Source organism: Bufo bufo, chromosome 10, assembly GCF_905171765.1.
Source record: "Bufo bufo chromosome 10, aBufBuf1.1, whole genome shotgun sequence".
Taxonomy (NCBI): domain Eukaryota; kingdom Metazoa; phylum Chordata; class Amphibia; order Anura; family Bufonidae; genus Bufo; species Bufo bufo.
This window is the reverse complement of record NC_053398.1, coordinates 6,368,964-6,389,336: the sequence shown is the minus strand read 5'-3', so window position 1 is coordinate 6,389,336 and position 20,373 is coordinate 6,368,964. Positions and strand designations below refer to the sequence as shown.

At 43.3% G+C, this 20,373-nt stretch overlaps 1 protein-coding gene across 1 annotated transcript in view; it reads right to left on the bottom strand.

Moving 5' to 3' along the window:
- The window catches only part of INSC (INSC spindle orientation adaptor protein), a 114,175-nt gene extending 94,108 nt beyond the window's left edge, over positions 1-20,067 (bottom strand). The window contains exon 1 of the mRNA XM_040409628.1: positions 19,972-20,067. The gene's annotated coding sequence lies outside the window, so the exon portion shown is untranslated. The remainder of the gene's footprint in view (positions 1-19,971) is intronic.
- Between the last annotated feature and the right edge of the window lie 306 nt (positions 20,068-20,373).

The following is a 20,373-nucleotide window of genomic DNA, read 5'->3' as shown; positions in this document are numbered from 1 at the left end:
CGGATGTCTGGCGCAGGTCTTACCGCTGGACGGGCAGCGTGCTCAGTAAGTCTGTGTCCATCCTCCTCTGCGCTCGGCATCTACTGGGACCATCGGACTGGAAAGAAAGGACAAGACACAAAGTTTATTCAAGAACAGAAAGTGGAATCCACACCCAGACCCCTCCAAGTTATAGAGTGGGGGGGGGGGGCTCTGTCTTATATTACATGACTCCTACCTCCACTGCCGATCCGACCAGCCGAGCCTCCCAGTCCAGGGAAGAACATCCCCTAAACAGCAGCCTGGACTCCAGACTGACACATTGTAACAAACTATCAGAGCAGGACAGACATTGTAACAAATCCCCAGCTAGAAGTAGTATTAGGCTAGGATGTATTTCAGCACCTGGATGTAAACAAGAATACTTTTATTCGCAGACAGCAAGCAGATCTATTTAAAATGGTGACAGACTGAACTACAAAGATTATTAGAAAGTCTCTTACGCTATGATGGGATTGAGTGCACCGGCCCTTTAAGGATCTGTGCACTCTGGATTTGCCCATAGGTTTGCTGATGTGGCTCCCTCTACGAGAACATTGCCCAAGAAAAAGAGGGCGACGTTCACTGCGGACGATGAGCCCTTAAAGGGCCGTTAGGTCTTGTTCCTGTTCTATAATTGTCCAATATACCTTCTGTAGCCATTCCTCATGGTTTTCAAGATCTCTGCTTGCTGCCATTCATGATGAATTAACCCAGGGGATAAAATCTGTTCTGGTCATGTGATGGACACACACATGTCGGGCATAAACCAGGAGGTTCAGGATGAACAGAGCTATACGTTCCCCCCACACACAGGGACTATAGGAGGTCAGGGAGTTGCGATCTATGGTGGCCCCCCGACACTCTTGTTGTGGACGCTCAGTCGCCGCTCCCAGGACAAATGTTCTTCTTTTCATTCACAATAATTGCACTTAACGGTTTGATGAGACAAACAATCCGCGAAGCCGCTGCCAGAGACGGCAGATGGTGAACCCTGCGCACAGGAGCTGACACTCTAAACAGCCTGATGAATAATTCACAGCCCCTAGGAGCTGCGAGCAGCAGAAAACCTTTTAGATTAATGGAAAGTTCCCGTTCGCGTATTCCGCGTTCCTTTAATGAGCCGCCCAGAAGCTTTTGTGGTCAGACTCCGGGTGAAAGGGAAACTGGCGAAGCGGCTCCAGCGATGGTGGCCAAGACAGAAGCAGCTGCAGCTCGCCTCAGAAGGGGGCGCCGGCGGAGTGCACACAAGATCAGAGGTAGAAATGGCGCAACGACCGGCTGAACGTTACTGTGCAGCCGACGCATTTCCGTACGTCTGCGGTGCGCGGTCACCATTTTGGCGCACATCTTCTGCAAAAAAAAGACCTGTCATATAGAGCAACAGGTAATTCCTCCAGAGAGGATGAGGGGTGTGATACTTCACCCTTAAAGGGCCAGTAAATAAAACGTCATCACTGTAAACTGAAACACGTGCTACTTCCCAATAGACTTGTTTCACTTCCTCACAATCTTCAAGATCTCTGCTTGCTGTCAGCAAATGGGATTTACATCTGAGACTGAAACCCCACCCTGACCTATTCCTGCTCCAACAGCTGATGTTACAATGTATCAGTGCAGACAGCCCTCCGTTCTATCAGGTAGCGGTCACAGTGCCGCACAGAATACCGCGCAATCTGCTGCTATGACCCCGCCGCAGTACAACGCGCAGACGCGTGTCTGATGATTCACGTCTTCCTACCATTGTGTAGGTGTAGCTGAAGGCTAGAGCTGCACGGCCGCCATGTTCAGGCTCACCTCGTCGTTATTAGAAGTCGCCAAGCGTTATAACCGCAACTTTTTCTGTCCACTACTCATCTTTTGATATTTCCCATTGACTTGAATGATATAAATCTACAGATGCAACATCCCAGAAGCCGCACTAACACTGCTACATGTGACCGGACCCTGAAAGACGAACACTGCCATCTACACGTCAGCGCAAAAAAAGGAAACAAAGTAACATGAAGCAAGAAAAATGTACTGGTATGACGGCGGCGGCAGGTACGGCACATGATGGTAGACAGGCAGACAGTGGCAAGATGGTGCACCATCAGCAAGGCCAGATCTATTCATCTGCCTCAGCCGGAGGAGCGTGACAATCCTCCCGAATACAGGCTTGGGTCATTTTGACAAATGTGATGTTTTGGACACTGACGGAGGACAACTTGGTCTGTTTGGGTGTCACCACATCCCCTGGGGCACTGAAAACCCTCTCCGAGATGAGACTGGAGGCTGGGCAAGAAAGATAGAGAGTGTGCCGTGCCAGTTCGGACAACTGTTCCAGTCTGCCTGCCCAGGAATCCATGGGGTCAGGGAACAGGATATGCGCCAGAGACAGGCCAGAGTGTAGGTAGGCCTGAACCCTGGCGTCTGCTCGCCATGAGCTGCGTACACAGTGTTTCCTGGTAATAACGTAACGTTGTCCTCCCTTTCCGGCAGAGGAAAACATTCCCCCCATTTTGCTTTGGTAGCGAGGGTCTAGAAGCATGGCTGTCCCTTGATTTCAACGATACGCCTGTCACTGTGGAAGCAAGCAAGTCTACAGGTCGCCATTGTGGCCAGCGTGCCCAAGAAGCCACTTCTTTCTAGCTCTGCCCCCCACTGTGACGATTGGGTGTCGTTTCCGATGTCGTCATCATGATCCTCCTCCTCCAGTGGCAGCTCCTGATCCTCCTCCTCCATGGGAGTTTATCCTTTGTGTTCCCCAACAACTACAAGGTGAACAGCAAGATGCATTAGCTCTTCTTCTTCCACCATCGTCCCCTGCTGCATGAGCGTCAGCATCTAAAATAAATATGAGAGGGATGACATCGTTCATGCCGCAGTTGACCCTGCTGACAAACTTTGCGACCTTTTTGAAGGGCATCAGCACTCGAGAGGCATCTTGGATGAGCTGCCACTGCCTGACCACCGTGCCCCGCTGGATGTTTGCTGCTTGATGTACTTTAGCAAATGTTCGCAGAGGTGCCTACTGGTGCTCAGGCTGATCGGCTCCAACACGGCGTGGCAACGCTTGACTTGATACATGTAATAGGAAAGAGGTGTAGTGCGAGTGATAGTGTGCCCTGCTGCTGCCCATGGTGGAGGAGGCCGATGACCGGGTGTGGGAGCCGCACGGACACAATGGTAGAGGTGGCAATAGGATCTGGCCATGTTGCTGAGGTGCTGCCCCGCCGCCACCAACAACACTGACCCAGTGGGCCGTGAAAGACGTGTACTGTCCCCGCCTGTAAGAGCTGCTCCAGGTTTCCACCGTGGCGTGAACCTTGCTGCATGGTGACAATTGCAAGGAGTGGCCCATGTTCTCCATCACGGGAGAGTACAAGGCAGGGACGGTATTTTGGGAGAAATAATGCAGGCTAGGAATCTTCCACAGAGGCTGAGCGCACGCCATCAGCCCCCTAAAGGAGTGGTATAAAAATGTCAGTGTTGGCATAGAATGCTTTTGCTATAATGCAATGCGTTTAATAACACAGATATAATGCCTTAAAAAAAAATGTGCGATTGTTCTTTTGGGTTTTCATTAGCCGTTTCAAATTCCAATTTTGAGACATTAAAATAAATAAATGCTTGAAACAGATCACTCTGTGTGTAATGAATCTATAGAATATACAGTCAGGTCCATAAATATTGGGACAGCGACACAATCCTAACATTCCTGGCTCTATACACCACCACAATGGATGTGAAATGAAACGGACAAGATGTGCTTTACCTGCAGACTGTCAGCTGTAATGTGAGGGGATTTACATCCAAATCAGGTGAACGGTGCAGGAATTACAGCAGTCTGCATATGTGCCTCCCACTTGTTAAGGGACCAGAAGTAATGGGACATAATAATAATCATAAATCAAACTTTCACTTTTTAATACTTGGTTGCAAATCCTTTGCAGTCAATTACAGCCTGAAGTCTGGAACGCATAGACATCACCAGACGCTGGGTCTCATCCCTGGTGATGCTCTGCCAGGCCTCTACTGCAACTGTCTTCAGTTCCTGCTTGTTCTTGGGGCATTTTCCCTTCAGTTTTGTCTTCAGCAAGTGAAATGCTCAATCGGATTCAGGTCCGTGATTGACTCGGCCATTGCAGAACATTCCACTTCTTTCCCTTAAAAAACTCTCTGGTTGCTTCTGCAGTATGCTTTGGGTCATTGTCCATCTGCACTGTGAAGCGCCGTCCAATGAGTTCTGAAGCATTTGGCTGAATATGAGCAGATAATATTGTCCGAAACACTTCAGAATTCATCCTGCTGCTTTTGTCAGCAGTCACATCATCAATAAATACAAGAGAAGCAGTTCCATTGGCAGCTATACATGCCCACGCCATGACACTACCACCACCATGCTTCACCGATGAGGTGGTATGCTTAGGATCATGAGCAGCTCCTTTCCTTCTCCATACTCTTCTCTCCCCATCACTCTGGTACAAGTTGATCTTGGTCTCATCTGTCCATAGGATGTTGTTCCAGAACTGTGAAGGCTTTTTTAGATGTCGTTGGGCAAACTCTAATCTGGCCTTCCTGTTTTTGAGGCTCACCAATGGTTTACATCTTGTGGTGAACCCTCTGTATTCACTCTGGTGAAGTCTTCTCCTGATTGTTGACTGTGACACACATACATCTACCTCCTGGAGAGTGTTCTTGGTCTGGCCAACTGTTGTGAAGGGCGTTTTCTTCACCAGGGAAAGAATTCTTCGCTCATCCACCACAGTGGTTTTCCGTGGTCTTCCGGGTCTTTTGGTGTTGCTGAGCTCACCGGTGCGTTCCTTCTTTTTAAGAATGTTCCAAACAGTTGTTTTGGCCAGGCCTAATGTTTTTGCTATCTCTATAATGGGTTTGTGGTGTTTCTTCAGCCTAATGATGGCTTGCTTCACTGATAGTGACAGCTCTTTGGATCTCATCTTGAGAGTTGACAGCAACAGATTCCAAATGCAAATAGCAGACGTGAAATGACCTCTGGACCTTGTATCTGCTCATTGTAATTGGGATAATGAGGGAATAACACACACCCGGCCATGGAACAGCCGAGAAGACAATTGTCCCATTACTTTGGTCCCTTAACAAGTGGGAGGCACATATGTAAACTGCTGTAATTCCTGCACCGTTCACCTGATTTGGATATAAATCCCCTCAAATTACAGCTGACAGTCTGCAGGTAAAGCTCATCTTGTCCGTTTCATTTCAAATCCATTGTGGTGGTGTATAGAGCCAGAAATGTTAGATTTGTGTCCATGTCCCAATATTTATAGACCTGACTGTATGAGAGATCACTGTGTATAATCAATCCTAGAATATATGAGAGATCACTGTGTGTATAATGGAGCTATAGAATATATGATTTTCACTGAAATGCATGTGTATATTGTATTATAGAGCATTATTATATAATCTATTATACAGTGTTATAACATCACGTGAAAGCCAGAAATAAACCACCCGCCTAGGGGCTCGTGCACACGGCCGTTCGGTGCATTGGGGACTGCAATTTGCGGTCCCCAATGCACGGGCAACATCTGTGCGGATTCTGCAGAAGGATCCCGTTCAACTTGAATGGGTCTGCGATCCGTCCGCACCGCAGTGCATGCACTACTTTTTTGTGGTGCGTGCCTCCATTTTGCACCGGACCTTCCGGATTGTGAACCCATTCAAGTGAATGTGTCCGCATCCGTGTTTCGAGGTGCACACGGCACGGTGCAGTCATGAGCCGTTCAGGTCACGGCCGGCTGCAGAACTGCGTGGCCAATCAGGCCGCAGCTGCCTTTTATTTAACCAACGACGACCGCACTATATACGCGGTATTCACTGTTAATAGCCGCGAGTTACTGAAGAGTCTGCGTTTCCCTTAACAATGAAGACCTGCTGCGGCCTAATTGACCACATGGTTCTTGACCGAAGCTGGCCGTGACCTAAACGCTGCGTGGTCCTACCCTAACCGTGGCGGTCCAGAGAACACTTTCAGTCTCTGACCAGAGAGAAGGAACGGAATGAAGACTAGAAAATCTAATATTACATCAAATATCCCTTCAGATCAGATTGGCGCCCCTCACTTCTGGAGAGACAGGAGTATATTGTGCGTGGGGCAGAGGGGGGATGCGGCTGCACTGTGCTGTGAGAGGGAGGAGACACTCAGCTGTGACATCACAGCAGGAAGACTCCGCCCACTCAGTACAGATAGAGAGAGAAGGCACCACCAGAGGGAAGGAAAGACCCGAAATCTGCAGGTTGCGCCCAACATTCCTGCTGCTTCCGATCCACAGCCGCGTTGGACAGGATGCAGATTACTTTCATGTTACATTTGATGAACATTTGTCTGTTTTTTCCCATTTTTTCAAATTGTTTAATTTTTCAGTAGAAAAAAAGTTTTTAAGTTTCACAATGTGATTTATCAGGATGTGAGGGCCCCCCTCCTCCTTCAGGAGGTTGGAGTTGGACTCCCCCAATCAGGAGGCTGGGGTCAGAACCCCCCGGCCCCCATCGGGAAGCTGTGGTCGAACCCCCTCAGGGTCGGACCCCCCTCCCCAATCAGGAAGCTGGGGTCGGACCCCCTCCATCGGGAGGCTGTGGTTGGACACCCCCATACTGTACAGAATTGTCTTACCGCCTCTAATGCTTCGTAAACCAAGATGTCAGCTGGTAAGCTCTGCGATAGCTGCGCTCGGGGGACATTCTCAAAACCACAAAATGCTTAGCATCGCCTCTCTGTATCCTGTCCCCTGATCCTCCACCGGGGGTGCATTAATTAGTCAACACCCGGGTAATGACAGGAAACAGAGAGAAGGGGAGATCTAATAACTATGCATAAATATATCAGGGGGCAGAACAGAGATCTCTCCCATCATCTACTTATGCCCATCACTGTGACTGTGACGAGGGGACATCCTCTGCGTCTGGAGGAAAGAAGGTTTGTACACAAACATAGAAGAGGACTCTTTACTGTAAGAGCAGTGAGACTATGGACTCTGTACTGTAAGAGCAGTGAGACTATGGACTCTTTACTGTAAGAGCAGTGAGACTATGGACTCTTTACTGTAAGAGCAGTGAGACTATGGACTCTTTACTGTAAGAGCGGTGAGACTATGGACTCTTTACTGTAAGAGCGGTGAGACTATGGACTCTTTACTGTAAGAGCGGTGAGACTATGGACTCTTTACTGTAAGAGCAGTGAGACTATGGACTCTTTACTGTAAGAGCGGTGAGACTATGGACTTTACTGTAAGAGCAGTGAGACTATGGACTCTTTACTGTAAGAGCAGTGAGACTATGGACTCTATACTGTAAGAGCAGTGAGACTATGGACTCTTTACTGTAAGAGCAGTGAGACTATGGACTCTATACTGTAAGAGCAGTGAGACTATGGACTCTTTACTGTAAGAGCAGTGAGACTATGGACTCTTTACTGTAAGAGCAGTGAGACTATGGACTCTTTACTGTAAGAGCAGTGAGACTATGGACTCTATACTGTAAGAGCAGTGAGACTATGGACTCTATACTGTAAGAGCAGTGAGACTATGGACTCTATACTGTAAGAGCAGTGAGACTATGGACTCTTTACTGTAAGAGCATTGAGACTATGGACTCTTTTCTGTAAGAGCAGTGAGACTATGGACTCTTTACTGTAAGAGCAGTGAGACTATGGACTCTTTACTGTAAGAGCACTGAGACTATGGACTCTTTACTGTAAGAGCAGTGAGACTATGGAACTCTCTGCCTGAGGAGGTGGTGATTGTGAATTGACTAAAAGAGTTGAAGAGGGGCCTGGATGTATTTCTGGAGTGTAATAATATTACAGGCTATTATGATCCAGGGAGTTATTCTGATGCCTGATTGGAGTTGGAAAGGAATTTTTCCCCCCTAAAGTGCGGAAAATTGGGTTCTACCTCACAGGTTTTTTTTGTCTTCTTCTGGATCCATTTGCAGGATAACAGGATGAACTGGATGGACAGATGTCTTTTTTAAGCCTTATAAACTATATATATAGTCATCTATAATATAACATGTCATATTATAATGAATAGAATTCTACAGAAGCCTATACATGAAACCAATGGCGGCAGGAAAAGTGAGCGATCCAACGGTCATGGCGGGGCGCCAGATGACAGGCACACAAAGATGGCGGATGTGGACTTGCCCGATCCTTTATATAGTGATATAGATGACTGCAGATTATCTCCGACATTACGCTTTTTCTGTAGATCCGCGGATCTTCGCGCTTCTGCGTGTCACTCACAGATAATTGCTGGAAAGTTCCAGACATTTATTGGGTCACAAAATCCAATTCTATAATTGTCCCTAAGTGACTGCGCCCTCCATCCCCGCGTCTGATGAGTCAGTAGTCCGTGCCCCGCAAAACATTAAACCAGAACTTCCTCACATCCATTTGGCAAATAATTCTCTTCTGCTCAGAACGGTAAACGGCAGCAATTTACAGGAAATGATTTAATTACAGAGAAGAAAGTGCAAAAACTGTGCAGCACAGACGTGGAGGTACACAGAGCGACGCCGCGAGAGCAGCCTCACCCTCCCCCGACCGGAGGAACGCAGAACACAAAAATAAAGCCCGAACTGCTCCCAACACTCTGCAAAGAAAACTGCAACCAGACAGGACAGAAAAACCGCACACGTGGGGAGAGCTGTCAACATGGTGCAGAGGAAAAGTAACTTAGTTTTCATTTCACCAGTTTTGATAAATCTCCTCCTACAAATAATATAGGGCAGTATTATAGTACTTATATTCCTGTACATAAGAGGCAGTATTATAGTACTTATATTCCTGTACATAGGAGACAGTATTATAGTAGTTATATTTTTGTACATAGGAGCAGTATTATAGTAGTTATATTCCTGTACATAGGAGCAGTATTATAGTAGTTATATTCTTGTACATAGGAGCAGTATTATAGTAGTTATATTCTTGTACATAGGAGGCAGTATTATAGTAGTTATATTCTTGTACATAGGAGCAGTATTATAGTAGTTATATTCTTGTACATAGGAGCAGTATTATAGTAGTTATATTCTTGTACATAGGAGCAGTATTATAGTAGTTATATTCTTGTACATAGGAGCAGTATTATAGTAGTTATATTCTTGTACATAGGAGCAGTATTATAGTAGTTATATTCTTGTACATAGGAGCAGTATTATAGTAGTTATATTCTTGTACATAGGAGCAGTATTATAGTGGTTATATTCTTGTACATAGGAGCGGTATTATAGTAGTTATATTCTTGTACATAGGAGCAGTATTATAGTGGTTATATTCTTGTACATAGGAGCAGTATTATAGTAGTTATATTCTTGTACATAGGAGGCAGTATTATAGTAGTTATATTCCTGTACATAGGAGGCAGTATTATAGTAGTTATATTCTTAATCAAATTTCTTTTTATTGAAGAAAACGCAAATAGTCATGTGACAAATCAATCACTTAAATACCAGGCGCAGCTGGACAAATGCTTATTCACTAAGCGCATCAATTCAAGTGCAGTGGCGACATGACTCAATAACACATTAACATGTGCATAAAAGTAATTAATACGGAAAAGTAAAGACAAGACATGGGAAGAGGGGAGGGGGAAAAGGAGGTAAGGGGGGGGGGGGGGGTAATAGATGTCTATCATATGCTTCGTGTGAATCTAGAAGTTACGATAAAGCTTCCAAGGGGACCATGTTTTGATAAACTTTGCTCTAGAGTGAGTCTCCCAGTGTGCAAGCTCCTCAAACCGGTAAGCTGATCCACCTTCTCGGTCCACATCAAGAGGGATGGAGGAGAATCATTTCTCCATATATTCTTGTACATAGGAGCAGTATTATAGTGGTTATATTCTTGTACATAGGAGCAGTATTATAGTAGTTATATTCTTGTACATAGGAGGCAGTATTATAGTAGTTATATTCCTGTACATAGGAGCAGTATTATAGTAGTTATATTCCTGTACATAGGAGCAGTATTATAGTAGTTATATTCTTGTACAGAGGAGCAGTATTATAGTAGTTATATTCTTGTACATAGGAGGCAGTATTATAGTAGTTATATTCTTGTACATAGGAGCAGTATTATAGTGGTTATATTCTTGTACATAGGAGCAGTATTATAGTGGTTATATTATTGTACATAGGAGCAGTATTATAGTAGTTATATTCTTGTATATAGGAGGCAGTATTATAGTAGTTATATTCCTGTACATAGGAGCAGTATTATAGTAGTTATATTCTTGTACATAGGAGGCAGTATTATAGTAGTTATATTCTTGTACATAGGAGCAGTATTATAGTAGTTATATTCTTGTACATAGGAGCAGTTTTATAGTAGTTATATTCTTGTACATAGGAGCAGTATTATAGTAGTTATATTCTTATACATAGGAGCAGTATTATAGTAGTTATATTCTTGTACATAGGAGGCAGTATTATAGTAGTTATATTCTTGTACATAGGAGCAGTATTATAGTGGTTATATTATTGTACATAGGAGCAGTATTATAGTAGTTATATTCTTGTACATAGGGGCAGTATTATAGTAGTTATATTCTTGTACATAGGGGGCAGTATTATAATAGTTATATTCTTGTACATAGGAACAGTATTATAGGAGTTATATTCTTGTACATAGGAGGCAGTATTATAGTAGTTATATTCTTGTACATAGGAGGCAGTATTATAGTAGTTATATTCTTGTACATAGGAGCAGTATTATAGTAGTTATATTCTTGTACATAGGGGGCAGTATTATAATAGTTATATTCTTGTACATAGGAACAGTATTATAGTAGTTATATTCTTGTACATAGGAGGCAGTATTATAATAGTTATATTCCTGTACATAGGAGCAGTATTATAGTAGTTATATTCCTGTACATAGGAGCAGTATTATAGTAGTTATATTCTTGTACATAGGAGCAGTATTATAGTAGTTATATTCTTGTACATAGGAGGCAGTATTATAATAGTTATATTCTTGTACATAGGAACAGTATTATAGTGGTTATATTCTTGTACATAGGAGCAGTATTATAGTAGTTATATTCTTGTACATAGGAGGCAGTATTATAGTAGTTATATTCTTGTACATAGGAGCAGTATTATAGTAGTTGTATTCTTGTACACAGGGGCAGTATTATAGTAGTTATATTCTTATACATAGGAGCAGTATTATAGTAGTTATATTCTTGTACACAGGAGCAGTATTATAGTAGTTATATTCTTGTACATAGGAGCAGTATTATAGTAGTTGTATTCTTGTACATAGGAGCAGTATTATAGTAGTTATATTCTTGTATATAGGAGGCAGTATTATAGTAAACATATTCTTGTACATAGGAGAAGTATTATAGTAGTTATATTCTTGCACATAGGAGCAGTATTATAGTAGTTATATTCTTGTACACAGGAGCAGTATTATAGTAGTTATATTCCTGTACATTGGAGCAGTATTATAGTAGTTATATTCTTGTACATAGGAGGCCATATTATAGTAATTATATTCTTGTACATAGGAGCAGTATTATAGCAGTTATATTCTTGTACATAGGAGTATTATAGTAGTTATATTCTTGTACATAGGAGCAGTATTATAGTAGTTATATTCCTGTACATAGGAGCAGTATTATAGTAGTTATATCCTTGTACATAGGAGCAGTATTATAGTAGTTATATTCTTGTACATAGGAGGCAGTATTATAGTAGTTATATTCTTGTACATAGGAGCAGTATTATAGTAGTTATATTCTTGTACATAGGAGCAGTATTATAGTAGTTATATTCTTGTACATAGGAGGCAGTATTATAGTAGTTAAATTCTTGTACATAGGAGCAGTATTATAGTAGTTATAGTCTTGTACATAGGAGGCAGTATTATAATAGTTATATTCTTGTACATAGGAACAGTATTATAGTAGTTATATTCTTGTACATAGGAGCAGTATTATAGTAGTTATATTCTTGTACATAGGAGGCAGTATTATAGTAGTTATATTCTTGTACATAGGAGGCAGTATTATAGTAGTTATATTCCTGTACATAGAAGCAGTATTATAGTAGTTATATTCTTGTACATAGGAGCAGTATTATAGTAGTTATATTCTTGTACATAGGAGGCAGTATTATAGTAGTTATATTCTTGTACATAGGAGGCAGTATTATAGTAGTTATATTCCTGTACATAGAAGGCAGTATTATAGTAGTTATATTCTTGTACATAGGAGCAGTATTATAGTAGTTGTATTCTTGTACATAGGAGCAGTATTATAGTAGTTATATTCTTGTACATAGGAGCAGTATTATAGTAGATATATTCTTGTACATAGGAGGCAGTATTGTAGTAGTTATATTCTTGTACATAGGAGCAGTATTATAGTAGTTGTATTCTTGTACATAGGAGCAGTATTATAGTAGTTATATTCTTGTATATAGGAGGCAGTATTATAGTAGTTATATTCTTGTACATAGGAGAAGTATTATAGTAGTTATATTCTTGTACATAGGAGGCAGTATTATAGTAGTTACACTCTTGTACATAGGAGGCAGTATTATAGTAGTTATATTCTTGTACATAGGAGCAGTATTATAGTAGTTATATTCTTGTACATAGGAGGCAGTATTATAGTAGTTATATTCTTGTACATAGGAGCAGTATTATAGTAGTTATATTCTTGCACATAGGAGCAGTATTATAGTAGTTATATTCTTGTACACAGGAGCAGTATTATAGTAGTTATATTCCTGTACATAGGAGCAGTATTATAGTAGTTATATTCTTGTACATAGGAGGCCATATTATAGTAATTATATTCTTGTACATAGGAGCAGTATTATAGTAGTTATATTCTTGTACATAGGAGGTAGTATTATAGTATTTTGAGATTTAATCACCTTCTGAGTGTTTGTCATATGAGCTTGCACTTCAGTTCGCGTTAGCCTGGGCTCTGTGTATTGCATGGTAGTATATAATTGTCTTTCTATGGGCACACAGTTTTCTTTGTTCTCAGCTCCTGATCTATTACAGTTTCTGATGTAGCTTTCTAAGTCAGATATCAGCGTGCTGATGGATGGGAATATTTCTCCGATTTCTTCTTCCTGTAATTTGGACCCTTTGACGTTGTTGATGGGGAATCGTCATCCAAAATATAATGCAGAGAATCAGTTCACTGAAGCAGAGTTACTTTAATGATTATTTTGACTTCGGGGACAATGTAATCCAGTATAAAGAGTCTGTACAATATCCAGCAAACCAACTGGAAAGATGCAGAGGGATGAGACACGTTCTTTATCCAGAAAGGAAGAGGAATTTATAGAAATCACCAAAACTTGAAGCGAGACATGAAAGAGCGGTGACTGGTGGAGATGTGGTTCCAGCCAGGGCCAAGGGATCGTACAGAATGAAGAGATCAATGGCCACAACAGGTTGCGTTGAAGACCAGCATGCTACATAACATGCACCAATGCTATCCTGGTGGATGGGGGTGGGGGGCGGTTACAGATCTTGCACCAGTGCTTAGGTTGTCTGTGTCCAGCTCCTTTCACTCGAGGAGGCCTCATCTCCATGGAGTTAGGAAGCAAAATTCGGGAGATAGTAGAGGCATAATGTGTTCCTGAAACTAGAGATGCAGGTTGGATGCGGACCCATTCATTTCAATGGGGCTGCAAAAGATGCAGCTGTCCGCATCCGTATGACCCATTTTGCGGAAAAGATTGTGCAGTTTTAAAAGAGGGCATGACTTAGTGATCCATCAAATGCGGAGCGCACATGGCTGGCGTCCATGTGCAGTACGCCAGTCCTTCAGGGTGAGCGAGTGTGAGGTCACGGGGGTCAGTAGACAGACCCAGGGTTGCTCTTAGTACTCACAGTTTGTAGTATACCCTGGGCAGGCATACAGTCAGTGATGAAGAGGCTGGCACGTAGATCCTCTGGGGCACTCTCTAGATATAGGGACCAGGCCGGGTGATAGGTGAGGTGCCCTGGGTGTTGAAGGTTTAGCGTGCCTGTGGCAAGATCCCTTACAGTTCGTGACGCCAGTGCCGGTAACGGTGGCACACCGATTGTTAGGAGGAATAATGGAGGTACACACGATTGCAGTGAACTAGAATTCTTCTTTACTGAACAGTTCAAACTATGTACAAACTCCAAACAGTTCCATATGAAGAATATTTAGTAGCAGGCAGGCTTTACATAGGTGGCAGGTAGAATCCTAGCAAGGTGACTCACAGATCAGGCTGTACTTTCTGAAGACCCTGTCTGGCATTCTCCAAGGCCCGTATGCCTAATAGCTGGCTTTATCCTTGGGTAGGGAAACCTCCTCTGGCATAAATTCTCTTGCTGACAGTAAACTTCTGCCCCTCAGCTTTCCACTTGGCTGTATAGGATCAGCACTGCTCTGGACTCTGCAGGGTGCAGGATAACTCCGGAGAAAACTCCTCTCCTGGATTAACCTCTGAGCTTCACTTACTCAGGACCTCAGGCAGTCTAGACTGAACTTGCTTAGCCTCCTGGACTAGACTCAACTCCCACTTCCTGTCTGGGCCTAACTATATCTACCAGGGGGTTCCCTAGCTCCCTCTACAGCTCCGGAGGAGAAACTACACCCCTAGCAGGCCTGGTACACAGGAAATAACAGGGAAATATGCAGTCATACAATACAAAATACAATAAGCAATCTCCCACAGGAGGTGGGGAACGACATGACCCAATTGACCCTTAGTAGTGCCCACCTTTACGTAGTGGGACACTACACATGTTTTGTAGATCCACAATTTGTGAACTGCTAATAACGGCTTCGGCCGTGTGCACGCGGACCAGGACGCTACTTGAGATGTTCTATTTTTTTCCTCTCTGCGAATCAAAACTGAGCCTCAGCTCCAGGAAAATGATGCATCATGGGAGATAATATTCTGGCAAAATAAATTCCGCTCCCTCGACAGGAAGGTAACATCATGTCAGATATGGACAGTTCCTTAAAGGGAGTCTGTCACCAACCTGACCAGTTGTAAACCAATTGCATCGTTCAGTGGAACACAAAGACATGACACAGATGTTACCTCCAAATCGCCGAAAAAGTAGTTTTTATTATATGTTTTATTATATTTCGGCAATTTGGAGGATCCGAAAAACGAAACACAGGTAAGATCTATGTCATGTCTTTGTGTCCCACTGAACGAAGCAATTAGTTTAAAACCAGTCAGGTTGGTGACAGACTCCCTTTAAACCTCCTCTGCCATGACATATGGCTAACACCAGGACAATGATGACATCACTCTCATTCTCAGGTTTATGAACCAGTATGATGTCATTCAATGGAGTCATCACAGTGCAGCGGAGCCGGAGGCCTTACATCTGATTCCGCGGCCCCGTCTGCCTGTGAGGGCCCTTCACACACAGAGCCCCATTGTCTCCCCACCAAAGACAAGATCAGCGGATCACGAAAAATCCATAAAACTGCAAACAACCAATAATGAAAGGATCCAAAAAATACAGACTAAGGGCTCGTCACACGACCGTTGGTGTCCCGCTCCCGTATTGCGGACCGCATTTGCAGATCAGCAATACACGGGCACAGTTCCATTGTCATTTCGCATCACGGATGCGGATCCAATTCATTTCAATGGGTCTGCAAATCCGGAGATGCGGAACGGAAGCATGGAACAGAACACTACGTAGTGCTTTCTGGGGTTCCGTTCCGTGCCTCCGCACCGCAAAAAGATAGAACATGCTCTATCTTTTTGCGGAACGGAGGGATCGCGGACCCATTCAAGTGAATGGGTCTGCGATCCCCATGCGCCTGCCCAATGGATGGTGCCCGTGCATTGCGGACCGCAATTTGCGGTTCACAGCACAGGCGCGGGACACCAACGGTCGTGTGAACGAGCCCTAAAAGCTGAGTGTATATATGCAGTAAATAACATCTCCTTTATACCAGCCATACATATGTAATTATATACAGGAGATGCCCAGGTTATACCAGCATGGTCCATACCACTATATACAAGAAAATGTATAACTTATACCAGCCATATATATATAATTATATACAGGAGATGCCCAGGTTATACCAGCTGTACATATATAATTATATACAGGAGATGCCCAGTTTATACCAGCTGTACATATATAATTATATACAGGAGATACCCAGGTTATACCAGCTGTACAGATATAATTATATACAGGAGATGCCCAGGTTATACCAGCTGTACATATATAATTATATACAGGAGATGCCCAGGTTATATCAGCATGCTCCATATCACTATATACAAGAAGATGTATAACTTATACCAGCTGTACATATATAATTATATACAGGAGATGCCCAGGTTATACCAGCTGTACATATATAATAATATACAGGAGATACCCAGGTTATACCAGCTGTACATATATAATTATATACAGGAGATGCCCAGGTTATACCAGCTGTACATATATAATTATATACAGGAGATGCCCAGGTTATACCAGCATGGTCCATATCACTATATACAAGGAGATGTATAACTTATACCAGCTGTACATATATAATAATATACAGGAGATACCCAGGTTATACCAGCTGTACATATATAATTATATACAGGAGATGCCCAGGTTATACCAGCTGTACATATATAATTATATACAGGAGATGCCCAGGTTATACCAGCTGTACATATATAATTATATACAGGATATACCCAGGTTATACCAGCTGTACATATATAATTATATACAGGAGATACCCAGGTTATACCAGCATGCTCCATACCACTATATACAAGAAGGTGTATAACTTATACCAGCTGTACATATATAATTATATACAGGAGATACCCAGGTTATACCAGCATGCTCCATACCACTATATACAAGAAGGTGTATAACTTATACCAGCTGTACATATATAATTATATACAGGAGATGCCCAGGTTATACCAGCTGTACATATATAATAATATACAGGAGATGCCCAGGTTATACCAGCATGCTCCACATCCCTATATTAGTATATCTTGCACACTGTATGGTGAGGTCACGCTCAGGGATTTATGGGGTTTTGGTCACACTCACCTGGAGGTCATTTCTGGGGGTACGTGAGGCTTGAGAGGTGAGGCAGGAGGTGTAACAGATCGGGGCAGTGACGTCACCTGTCACTCATTAAACATTCAGCTGTAACAGGAGAGGCTGTTCAGTGCGGCTACCCCTTACCCTGCTCAGGGGTCTCCTCCGTGGCAGCTGCTCTCAGGTTTTTGGAAATAGTTCTTATTTTTATTAACTGGTTTCATTTTCTTTTCCTCCTCTGCAGTTTCTGCTGAGGGTTTGGCGCGGTGCAGTCCATCTTACCCGCCGACGAGGCCACAGTCAGGCTTTTTAATGCCAAAGTCAGGTGTGGATCATGAAAGGAGAGAAAAGGCTAAGGACGGACACGACTACTCTTTTTTTTTTAATCCACTCCTGGTTTTGGCTTCGACAACTGCTTCCTGAAACCTGACCGTGTGTTTATAGCCCGACATGACTGCCTGTATCTCCTGCAGGTTGTGTCTCAGGTGTCTCCCAGTCCTCACCTGTCTGCCAGTAAATCAGTCTTAGATATAAGGAATAGATCGACCCATGCCAGGGACCCCCATGAGGTTCAGATGCTGATCTCTGAGACATGTGAAAATGCCACCAACAATGCGGTAAATGCTCCGTATGAAATTGTGCTTACAGCGCCATATGGTGGCACACAGACCACCTGCAGCTCTGCCCGTCTCCACTGGTGTCACGGGGGCGCTGTTTTTTCATTTGGAGGCTTATATATTGCTGGTGCCATTTACATTCTCCGCTCTGCGTCTGGAAGATGAGGGGGAACCTGCTCAGGACTGTTCTCTTTGAGGCAACATGTTGGGGCACATTTACTAAGGGACTTGCAACTATTTTAGGTGTGAAATTGTCGCAAGTCCCCTTTTTTGACCAGCTGTGCAACAGTATTTAGTCGCATTGCTGAGACATTACATTGTATCACTTTTCTCTTTGGGACATTACATTGTATCACTTTTCTCTCTGACGATGCATTGTATCACTTTTCTCTTTGGGAAGATGCATTGTATCCCTTTTTCCTTTGGGATGATGCATTGTATCGCTTTTCTCTCTGAGACGATGCATTGTATCACTTTTCTCTCTGAGACGATGCATTGTATCACTTTTCTCTCTGAGACGATGCATTGTATCACTTTTCTCTTTGGGAAGATGCATTGTATCCCTTTTTCCTTTGGGATGATGTATTGTATCCCTTTTCTCTCTGAGACGATGCATTGTATCACTTTTCTCTCTGAGACTATGCATTGTATCACTTTTCTCTCTGAGACAATGCATTGTATCACTTTTCTCTTTGGGAAGATGCATTGTATCCCTTTTTCCTTTGGGATGATGCATTGTATCGCTTTTCTCTCTGAGACGATGCATTGTATCGCTTTTCCCTCTGAGACTATGCATTGTATCACTTTTCTCTTTGGGAAGATGCATTGTATCGCTTTTCCCTCTGAGACTATGCATTGTATCACTTTTCTCTTTGGGATGATGCATTGTATCGCTTTTCTCTCTGAGACGATGCATTGTATCGCTTTTCCCTCTGAGACTATGCATTGTATCACTTTTCTCTTTGGGAAGATGCATTGTATCGCTTTTCCCTCTGAGACTATGCATTGTATCACTTTTCTCTTTGGGAAGATGCATTGTATCGCTTTTCCCTCTGAGACTATGCATTGTATCACTTTTCTCTTTGGGATGATGCATTGTATCGCTTTTCTCTCTGAGACGATGCATTGTATCGCTTTTCCCTCTGAGACTATGCATTGTATCACTTTTCTCTTTGGGAAGATGCATTGTATCCCTTTTTCCTTTGGGATGATGTATTGTATCGGTTTTCTCTCTGAGACGATGCATTGTATCACTTTTCTCTCTAAGACTATGCATTGTGTCGCTTTTGCCTTTGGGACGATGCATTGTCTCACTCGTCTCTCAGGGTCTGTAGAATGCATCAGTGTTCTGCAGGCCTCTAGAATCCTCGGGCCCTTCACACACAGAGCCCCATTGTCTCCCCACATTCCTCACTCATTGTGGGGATTTTACTCTCAGTGACAGGGGTCTGGACTTTTACCCAGGAATTTGGCAGTCCTCTTAAAGAAACTGCATCACAGCAAGAGAAATACAGAATTCCCCCCCCCCCCCCAAAAAAAAAATCCACGAAGGAATAGAAAGTGAATTTCCTTTATAAAGCGGGTGAAGCTGCATAATAAGATCGTTCTGTAAAGGGATTTACATAATAAATCTGCGCCGCCATATAAAGGAATGTTCTAGAGCGGCCAACACAATGCTCTGATGGTTTAGTAGAACCTCATCGGCCCCTGTGTTGTAGTCATAGTAAACCCCCTAAAATACAGTTCTATGAAAGCAGCCATTCTTTGCACTTCAATTTGGTAATGCTTCTAAGATCTGTGCTTCCTGTCAGTGAATGGAAACATTCATTGGGGGTCATTTACACACAGGGGGTCTTTGTTTCCCCCCTGTGCTAACAGAGGAAGCGTCTAATTTATGACCAGGCTCTGGCTTACCTCTACTGATAAACCCAGGCTGCAAACAAGTATGTTGCCATTCGCTGACAGCAAGTGGACAGCTTAGCTGGAAAAGTATTACACACAGCAGGACAGAAGTTGCAGCTCTCTCATTACGTGGTGATTGATTCATGCGCAGATTTGCTCGTTACTACAACGTCCAATCACAGCACAGCTCTGTTGCTTACAGTCGGCAGCACGTTCTGTTGCTGATTGTAATTGTGTGTCCGATGGTAATCGGTTCCACAAGTAACATTGTTACATCCGCGCTCAGGTGGATACATTGTAACAGTCTACAGATATAGAGGGCTCTATAGGATACTGGAAGGAAAGTGAAAGTTGCCAAAAACTCACGTGAGGCTCGTTGGGAATAGTGCGGAGGTTCTGGGCTCGTTAGTGCAGGGAATGACAGCTCCTCGATGGATCCGTCGGCAGCACAGACTCCAGCTCTTCTGCTAGGGCGGCTGTGCGTACTTTCATGGGGCTGCAGCCCAGAATCTTGATCTATTTTCGTTCTGCTGCTGTTTTCACAGATTTGCGGTGAGGCCCCATTTTCTTGCTCGTCGGATAAGACTTTGAGGACTGTAATTAGAGACTGAAGGAAATGTGAGCGGAGCTGGAGAAAATAACAGAGCAGCAGAAAGTCTGAGCGCAGGCGGTTTACAAGATCTGAGGAATGAGGCGTCCTCTGGAACAATGGGGGGGCGAACTACAAACCCCAGCATTGTCAGACAGGCCGTGCTCATATGTGATCTC